Source organism: Lutra lutra, chromosome 5, assembly GCF_902655055.1.
Source record: "Lutra lutra chromosome 5, mLutLut1.2, whole genome shotgun sequence".
Lineage (NCBI taxonomy): Eukaryota > Metazoa > Chordata > Mammalia > Carnivora > Mustelidae > Lutra > Lutra lutra.
The window spans coordinates 20,301,464-20,310,301 of record NC_062282.1 but is presented as its reverse complement, the minus strand read 5'-3'; the positions used below and the strand labels follow the sequence as shown (position 1 = coordinate 20,310,301).

The 8,838-nt window shown below is 35.5% G+C and overlaps 1 pseudogene; it reads left to right on the top strand.

The window, feature by feature from the left end:
- The first annotated feature begins 7,941 nt into the window (after positions 1–7,941).
- Positions 7,942–8,155, top strand: LOC125101336 (uncharacterized; annotated as a pseudogene).
- The last annotated feature ends 683 nt before the right edge of the window (positions 8,156–8,838 follow it).

The window sequence follows — 8,838 nt, the reverse complement described above, 5'->3', positions numbered from 1 at the left end:
TATTCTAGAAAGCCTGTAATCACAGGGCCTATTCTTAAAATTGTTTGGCCCTTTCTTCTCAAAATACAAATGAGGTCATAAAAGATGCCTTTTTTAAAAATGAAATTACACAAGTATGCTACACACACAGGTATCTAAAAGCTAAAATATATTTATACTTTGTAATGGAAAAATAGTGTGGTCCATAATTAACCCCAGAACTTCTATGAATCACCAATCCACCTAGCAATTTCGTGTAGCATAGTAACTAGGTTTATCTGTAGGTAGTCTGTTTAATAAATTGAGTTATTATGAAATAGAATCATCCACATTTTTTACTATATAAAGTACTGAATTTTGAAATTTAATATTCTCAGGACCTATTCCATATGTTGATTCTTTTTTTGTTTTTTAAAGATTTTTATTTATTTATTTGACAGAGAGAGATCACAAGCAGGCAGAGAGGCAGGCAGAGAGAGAGGAGGAAGCAGGCTCCCTGCTGAGCAGAGAGCCCGATGCGGGGCTCCATTCCAGGACCCTGAGACCACAACCTGAGCCGAAGGCAGCGGCTTAACCCACTGAGCCACCCAGGCGCCCCCTATATGTTGATTCTTAAATACAAAAATAATAATTGCTCAAATATTCTATGATTAGTAACTCTGTATAAATCATTTAAACTTACATACTAAAATAATATATTTGAGATACTGTCGTAAAAAAGCAATAAGCATATGGTGTATATATGTGGGTGGAATAGATTGAGGGAATGATGACCCTAAAACCTTTCTCCAGCAATGAGTTATTTCAGACTTGGGAGTTATGGGAGATGAACACTGTTGCATTTGAAGATTGAAAAAGAAGTACACCCATGCAAAACTTGAATTTGAATAATATTATTAATTATCTAATTAATAATATGGATTTTGAAGCCAGATATCTAGATTCACATCCTAGATCAGCAACTTCCTCATTAAGCTATTTAAATATTCTGTCTTATTTAATAATTTTAAGTATGTTTTAATCTTTAGAACAGGCATAATAATGTCTGCCTCATATTTTGGTGAGAAGTAGATAATTACTTTGTGCAAAGGGACACAAAACAGTGTCTGGAATATGGTAGTCTCTTGGTCTTTTATTCATTTATATATTTTTTGAAGTATAACATATAAAAAAGTGGTAAAAGCCATTATGTGTACAATTAAATAAGTTGTAATAAAATAAGTATTAACATTTAACCACCACCTAGCTCATGTAATAAATAGATCAATGCCAACAACATCAAAGACTCCCTTTTGTCTTTCCCAATATCTACCTTTTCTTCCTATCCCCAAAGGAAATATCACCTAGATATTTTGCATGTTTTTTCAATATTTATGTGGAAATATTCAGTGTGTACTCCATAACATCTGATTTTTACCTTAATATATTTTGAGATCCACATGATTGTGCAAACTCACTTTTTTCCCATTTTGATTTTTGTACTCTAATCCTTTATATAAATATAACATTAATTCTCTTTAAAAATGCAAATGAAACATACTGTTTTTTTTTCTCTCTTAATGATATTTATTCATGAGCAGAAAGAATTCTTTAATTTGATGTAGTATGATGTACTATATTTTTATTTATAGTTGGTGACATTTGTCTCACTTAAGTCATCTTTCCTACCCCAGGATTATGAAATTACTTTCCTAATTTATTTTCTTGAAGCTTTTGTTTTATCTTTCACATTCAGATTTATAAATTTCTCATAAATAATTGTCTATCTGTTATGTGGCAGGTAATTTTTATATATTTATTTATGGACATGTAAACTGTTATGCAATTGATAAAACATCATACTTTGAAAAGATTTTCCTTTCCAGACTGCTTTACAATGCCCACATGTGCTGTAAACCAAATGTCTATAATCCATTGGTCTATTTCTGGACTTTGGTTTCTATTGTATACGACTATTGTCTCTTCTTGCATCAATACTTTACAGTCTTAACTTGTCATTTAAAGCATGTCTTGCCAGTTAATAAAGAAAGTCCTCGGGGTGCGAGTGGCTCAGTGGGTTAAGTCTCTGACTTCGGCTCAGGTCATGATCTCAGGGTCCTGGGACTGGGCCCTGCATCGGGCTCTCTGCTCAGCAGGGAGCCTGCCTACCCCCTCCCTCTGCTGCCTCTCTGCCTACTTGTGATCTCTGTCAAATAAATAAATAAAATCTTAAAAAAAAAAGTCCTCTAAATTTGTTGAATTTCTATATCGTCATGTATAATGTAATATCCTTTTACATTGCCATGTAGATTCTGCCATGGCCAAGTCTATTTGTGAAAACAAAAGTAAAAACAAAAACCCTTCTGGGATTTATTTGGGATTTTTTTGAATCTCTAGATTAATTTGGGTAACAGTCTTACCATTACAATATTGAGTTCTGATTCATAGACATTGTAAACATTTTAATCTTTTATTTCTTTTTAATAATTCATATTTCAAAAAATTTTAATAGAGATATTGCTTATCTCCCATCAGGCTTATTTCCAGGTACTTTCTCTAGTCTTATTGATAAATAATTGACATGTATCACTAGATAGGTTTAAGGCATAGAGCATGATGGCTTGATTTATATACATTGTGAAATGATCACTATAATAAGTTCAGCTAACATCCATCTTCTCATATAGATACAAAAGGAAGAGAAAAGAAAAGAAAAGGAGAAAAAGAAAAAAAATCTTTCTTGTGATAAGAACTCAGGATTTACTCATTTAATTAACTTTCCTGTATACCATACAGCAGTGTCAGCGATAGTCATCATGTTGTGCATTATATATCTAGTATTTATACCTTGGAGTTTGTACCTTTTGACCCACATCCCTCCAATTTCTCCTCTTTACCCACTGCCTTTGGTAACCACAAGTCTGATCTCTTTCTCTATGAGTTTTTTTTTTCTTTTTTAAGATTCCACATATAATGCAGATCATACAGTATTTGACTTTGTCTGACTTATTTCACTTAGCATATTGTCTTCAAGGCCCATTCAGATTGTTGCAAATGGTAGGGATTGTTCATGTTTTATGGCTGAATGATCCATATATATACATATATATATATATATATATATATATATATATATATATATGTATATATATAAACTCCTTTATGCAGTCATCAATGGATAGACACTTAGGTTGTTTCCATGACTTGGCCATTACAAATAAAGCTTCCATGAACATGGTGGTACAGATATATTTTCGAGTTAATGTTTTTATTTCCTTTGGATATATTCCCAGAAGTGGAATTTCTGAACTATATTATAGTTCTACTTTTAATTTTTTGAGAATCCCCCATACTGTTTTCCTTGCAGCAATACCAAATTTCAGTCCATCCAACAGTGCACAAGAGTTCCCTTATCTCCACATTCTCATCAATACTGGTTATCTGTCATCTGTTTGATGATGCCCATTCTAATAGATATGAATTGATATTGCATTTATGATTTTAATTTGCATTTCCATAATGACTACTGATGTTGAACATCTGACAGTTCTAGCAAAGAATTAAGGAAAGTGAGGAGGTGAACTGGAAGAGAAAATGAATGTCATTATGATGGGAGGGGGTTGGATTATTTTCAGATGTTTAGGACAAAAACAATACCATTATTTCTCCTTAAGCTCTGATTTCATCACTTACTAAAGAGGAGGCTCTGAGTTGAGCTTATTATTCACATAAACTCAAGTTTAAGCACATGCATTGGGTCATTGGATCATTGATTTTCTTCTTTATTTTGACTTTTTTGTTATTTTTTTGCCTTATCAACTGTTGGTCATTGTCTTCTTATTCCCGTCACTCAATCAGTCAATCAATACCATCCCTACCATTATCCTTATAATCTAATTTATCTTGTTTATGATATTTTGGTGATCTGGACTCTCCCTTTCTCTCAGCATTAAGGATCTTCTGCAACATTTGTCTTTACTCTTAGTCTTAAATACCAAAATTGGATTACTTGATTGTTGCCAGGTTTCTTTTCTTTTCTGGTAGTTCCCCAATCTTAGAGTCTTTAACCTCTTATTAAATCATTCCTTACAATCCACTTATATCCCCTCCATCCAAGGAAGTCTGGATACTACAATTACTTTTTAATTAAATCTGCATGTTTGGAAGGAGGGTTAAGATGGCAGAGGAGGAGTGGGTTGGCAAGGTTCTCCCTCTAACACAGCTAGAAAAATATCAAATCATCCTGAACACCCAAGAAATCAAAGTTCTTAGAGAACAAAGCTGCACATCTACAAGCAGGAAAAACAAAAACAAAACAAAACAAAACAAAACAAAAAACAAAACTGTGGAAGGTAGGAGATGCAGGAGACTTGACTTGGGTGAGAAAAGAGCTGCAGATCCTATGGAGTGGATGAGAAAGAAAAAGAAAGAGGTTGTGGGGGTGGGGGTGAAAACACACACAGGAGACTGCATAAGAACTGTTCCCTAAAACCATTTCCTGGGGAAAAAGAGAGATTTTTAAATACTGCCAGCTCTTTATAAATAGTGGAGTGCAGAGTCTGAAGTTCCAGAAGTCAGCACTATCTCCAGGGTCAGCCCTGGTGAACTGAGTGGTGCTCTGGTGGGGAAGGAGGGGACAGGCTTGGGGGTGGGCAGCCAGAGTCTGTGGGTCCCCTGGTTTGCATGTGGCAGAAGTGGTTCCCCTGTTTGGAATACATTTGGTAGAAGTGATCCAGCCACTCTGCAGGCAAAAGACACTGTAGAAACCATTGAACTGTCCCATTCACCAGCATAGGAACAGAAACATGGGCTGAGGGCAGCAAACTCTGTTATCATCTGTGTGTTGTGATTTTCCCTAAACTCTGAAACCCTGTGCAGTCATGGGACCATTTTCTGGAACAAGGTGGCAATAGCTGCAGTTCAGCAAGGCCCACCTCCAGAAGATCAGCATGGGTCTATGCATCAGGGTCTCTAAAGTATGGGGCTTTGAAACCAGCCACGCCTGGGATTAAATACAGGAGTGCTGCCCTGCCTGGCAGGCAAACATCTTGGACAAAAATAGGGTGAATGCGGGGATCTGATGGAAGCTGGGGACACAGGACGGATGATTGTTTGCTCATCCATGAGGGCTTCCTGAAGAGTTGTGGGCTTGAGCTCCCCTTTCTGGAGACAAGAAATCAAGGCAAAGCCATTTGTACCACCCACCAGCAGCCTGACCTCAGTGAGACAAAAACAATGCCACCAAGTGAACACCAGAGCCACTTACACCAAGACCTACCCCTCTGTACCCTGTAGGTGCATCTACAGTAGGAAAAGTCCACCTGAGAATCAGAGCAGCAGGCCCCTCCCCAGAAGATCAGGACAAACGCCTTATGCACACAAAGTCTACTGATCATAGAGGGTTGCAAAATTTCAACTCCAGGGGAAACAGGATCTAACTATGGGTTTGTTTATTTGTTTGTGTTTTGTTCTTTGGAAACAGAAAGCAGTTATTTTATTGTTTTTAATTATTTTTAATTTTTTATCCTTTTTTTCCCCCTTTTTTCTATTAAACTTCTCTTAATAAGCAAACCAAACACACCTAGGAGCTACACTGATTAATTGATTGATTGATATTTTATTCTATTCTATTCTATTTTATTTTATTTATTTTACTTTTTTTTTCCTCCAAAATGATATGAAATAGGAATTTACCCCATAAGAAAGGACAGGAAGAAATGATGGCCAGGGACTTAATCAATACAGATATAAGTAAGATATCTGAACTAGAATTTTAAACAACAATTATAAGGATACTAGCTGGGCTTGAAAAAAGCTTAGAAGACATTAGAAAATCACTTACTATAAATATAAAAGAAGTAAAATCTTGTCAGGCTGTACATCCAAGATGTAAACCCAAATGGTCACCATAACAATGAGGATGGATGAAACAAAAGAATGAATCAGTGATGTAGGAGGTAAAATTATGGAAAATATTGAAGCTGAAAAGAAGAGGGAAACAAAGATAATGGATCACAAAGATAGACTTAGGGAACTCAGAAATTTATTAAAACATAGTAACATACATATCTAGGAATCCCAGAAGATGAAGAGTGAGAGAAAGGGGCAGAAGATTTGTTTGAGCAAATTATAGCTGAAAGCTTCCTTAAGCTGGGGGAGGACACAGACATTAAAATCCAACAAGCACAAAGAACTCTCATTAAATTCAACAAAAGCTAGCCATCATCAATCCATATCTTAGTTAAATTCACAAAATATGCAAAGAAAGAATCCTGAAAACAGCAAGGGAAAAATATGTCTTAACCTACAGTGTAGACATATTGGGTTCATAGCACATGTGTCCACAGAAACTTGGCAGGCCAGAAGAAAGTGGCAGTATGTGTTAAATAGGCTGAGTGCAAAAAATATGCAGCAAAGAATACTTTATCCAGCAAGCTATCATTCAGAATAGGAGGAGAGATAATTTCCCAGACAAATGAAAAATAATGGAGTTCCTGACCACTAAACCAATCCTACAAGAAATATTAAGGGGGAATCTTTGTGTGTGGGGGGGGAAAAAGACCAAAAACAACAAAGAATAGAAAGGAACAGAGAACTTCAACAGAAACACCAACTTTACAACACAATGGCACTAAATTCATGTCTTTCAATAATCATTCTGAATGTGAATGGACTAAGTGCCCCAATCAAAAGACATAAGATATCATCTATATACTACCTACAAGAGACTCATTTTAGACCTAAAGACACCTGCATATGGAAAATGAGGGGATGGAGAACCATCCATCATGCTAATGGATGTCAACAGAAAGCCAGAGTAGCCATACTTATTATATCAGACAAACTAGATTTTAAAACAAAGACTGTAACAAGGGATGAAGAACGTCATTATATCATAATTAAGGGATCTACCCATCAAGAAGATCTAATAACTGTAAATATTTATGCACCCAAATTGGGAGTATCCAAATATATAAACAATTGATAATGAAGATTAAAAAATTTCACTGATAATAATACAAAATAGTAGGGGATTTTAACATCCTACTTACAGTAATGGAAAGATATTCTAAGCAACAAGGAAGCAGTGGCTTTGAATGACACATTGGACCAAAGGGAATTAACAGATATATTCAGAACATTTCATTCTAAAGTAGCAGAATGCACATTCTTGTTGAGTGCACATGGGATATTCTCCAGAAGAGATCACATACTGGGTCACAAATCAGTCCTCATGTAGTACAAAATGATTGAGATCATACCATTGCATATTTTCAAGAGACCTGAAGTCAACCACAGAAAAAATTTGGAAAGTCCACAAATACATGGAAGTTAAAGGATATCCTACTAAAGACTGAATCAATTAACCAGGACATTAAAGACAAAATTAAAAAGTAAATGGAAGCCAATGAAAACGAAAACATGACAGTCCAAAACTTTGGGATGCAGCAAAAGCAGTCCTAAAAGGGCAGTATATTGTGATACAGGCCTGCTTCTTCCTTGCAAGAAGCAAGAAAAGTCTCAGATATACAACTAAACTTACACCTAAAGGAGTTAAGAAAGGAGGAGCAAAAAAGCTTAAAACCAGCAGAAGAAGGGAAATAATAAAGATTAAAGCAAAAATAAATAAGATATACAAAGCAAAACAAAACAGTAGAACAGATCAATGAAGCTAAGAGTGGTTTTTTGAAAGAATTGATAAAATTGATAAACCCCTAGTCAGACTTATCAAAAGAAGAAAAGACCCAAATAAATAAAGCCACAAATGGAAAAGGAATGATCACAACTAACACCACAGAAATACAAATAATTATGAAAGAATCTTATGAAACATTATATGCCAACAAACTGGGCAATCTGGAGAAATTTAAAAAATTCCTAGAAACATACAAACTATCATAACTGAAACAGAAAGAAATAGAAAATTTCAACAGATCCATAACCAGAATAGAAATTGAATCAGTAATCAAAAATCTCCCAACAATCGCTTCTCGGCCTTTTGGCTAAGGTCAAATGTAGTATCTCTTCTTATCAGTTCAAAAATCTCCCTACAAACAGAAGTCCAGGGCCAGATGGCTTCCCAGGGGCATTCCACCAGACATTTAAAGAAGTGTTTAGGGGCACCTGGGTGGCTCAGTGGGTTAAAGCCTCTGCCTTCAGCTCAGGTCATGATCCCAGGTCCTGGGATCGAGCCCCGCATTGGGCTCTCTGCTCAGCTTGCTTCCTCCTCTCTCTCTGCCTTCCTCTCTGCCTACTTGTGATCTCTGTCTGTCGAATAAGTAAATAAAATCTTTTAAAAAAAAAGTGAGTTTGTCCTCACATGTGGGTAATCCACCTATTAAAAAAAAAAAAAAAAGAAGCGTTTACACCTATTTTTCTCAAACTGCTCCAAAAAATCGAAATGGAAGAATAACTTCCAAACTCATCCTACCAGGCCAGCATTATCTTGATTCTAAAACTGGAGAAAGACTTCACTGAAAAGGAGAATTATAGGCTAATATCCCTGGTGAAAATGGATGTAAAAATTCTCAAAATACTAACAAATTGAATTCAACAGTGCATTAAAAGAATTATTCACCATGATCAAGTGGGATTTATTACTGTGATGGTTCAAGATTTGTAAATCAATCAGTGTGATACACCGCATTAATAAAAGAAAGAATAAAAATTATATGATCCTCCCAACAGATGCAGAAAAAGCATTTGACAAAGTATAGCATCCATTCTTGATAAAAACCCTCAATATAGTAGGGATTGATGAAACATATCTCAATATGGTAAAGGCCATATACAAAAGACCCACAGCTAATATCATCCTCAATGGGGAAGAACTGAGAGCCTTTCCCCTACAGTCAGGAACATAACAAGGTTGTCCACTCT